Genomic DNA, 1,482 nt, shown 5'->3' with positions numbered 1-1,482 from the left:
AAAATAAAATAAAATAAAATAAAATAAAATAAAATAAAATAAAATAAAATAAATTGGCCAGGCTGGATGGCACACGTCTGGCTACTAAGGAGGCTGATGTAGGGGGATCTCTTCAGCCCAGGAATTTAAGGCTTCAGTGAGCTAAGTTTGGGCCATTGCACTCCAGCCAGGGCAACAGACCGAGACCCAGTTTCCAAATAAATAAATAAAAATGAAAGAAAGCAGTGCATTGAAAATCAATTTAAGTATTTACTGGAATTGTCTTGAAGACCCAGTGGGAAATTTCAGTAAGGGCAAATGAGAAAACACCTTAAGAATCTATTCTTCCAAAGATCTTTCCAATATCTTATGACAACATAGTAAATTATATCCCACTCCAACTGCAAAAGCTGAAATTACTCTACTTTCTCACTTACCTACACTTTTGACTTTCCAAATATATGTCTCTCTTTGGATATGAGCTGCAAACTCCTTATATGAAGGCTCCAACTCTGCAGCCCTAGTTTTTCTAGTCGGCACAAGAAAAATCCTAATTGTTTTATCTAATGAGACAGAATTTTCCAATACTGTAGAGGCATGTGTGTGTGTTTGCTTTAAGGAAGCTGTTTTGGTAATAAAAAGTCACTGAGGGTCATAAATTCATGTTAACACATCCAGTGTACATGAAGCAGGCACTGAGTTAAACTATTTGTCTACTATATAGCACGTCATCTTAAAAGCCTTATTTTTTCCTCAAAATATTAACTTTATTTTCTCCCTGTAAAATCAAGACACAGTTCAAATGTAGCCTCCCTCATTTTCTGGGACTTTTTTCTAACAAGATATGCTTCTTTACAATTGGACTTCTAAATTTCTAGCAATCATAACAGTGCATAAAAGAGGCAACCCCAAAAGTGTAGCAGGTACTGAATAACAGATTTGCAGCCTTGGGTATCCACATTAAAATTTGAAATCTAAGTGAATTACTTCAAGCTGATTTCTTAGGTCAAGGAGAGATTATAGTCTTTAAATGCCTGATAAGGTCACATACACAATTTCAAGTGCATTTATAGTAAATCCATGTGACAGCTCCTACAGCTACTAACCTGCTTCTGCCCTCAGGGTAGCGTGCACAATCTTCATCGCATGTCCTGGGTGGTTGTAGGAGCAGTAGAAACCCTCTGAGGCATGTCAGCTTTAGAAAATATGAGCAATGGCTCATACACGAATTTTAAGTTGTAACCTACATGTGATAAGTTGCTTTATCTTCCAAATGTAATAAAAACCAGAAGTTACTTTGAAATAAATTGAAGGATTAGCAGTGGTGACCGAGGAATAAAAATTATAACTTAAAATGGTCTTTAAAGCTGGAATTCTTAACTTATTGACCTTATATCCTACATATTATAGGATTTTGGAAATTTAGGCTGATATGGAAATGTATACTTATATCAAATTTAAATTTTTAGAATGATGGTGCTACTATATTCTAATTGCTAATTT

The 1,482-nt window shown here is 35.0% G+C and overlaps 1 protein-coding gene across 2 annotated transcripts in view; it reads right to left on the bottom strand.

Annotated features, from left to right (window-relative positions):
• The window catches only part of CDH12 (cadherin 12, type 2 (N-cadherin 2)), an 831,087-nt gene that overhangs the window by 247,510 nt on the left and 582,095 nt on the right, over nt 1-1,482 (bottom strand). The gene's annotated exons all lie outside the window — the stretch shown is intronic.

This window comes from Mandrillus leucophaeus, unplaced genomic scaffold, assembly GCF_000951045.1.
Source record: "Mandrillus leucophaeus isolate KB7577 unplaced genomic scaffold, Mleu.le_1.0 Scaffold606, whole genome shotgun sequence".
NCBI classification, from domain to species: Eukaryota; Metazoa; Chordata; class Mammalia; order Primates; family Cercopithecidae; genus Mandrillus; species Mandrillus leucophaeus.
Note: the sequence above shows the minus strand (reverse complement) of the source record. Positions and strands in the feature narration are given on the sequence as shown.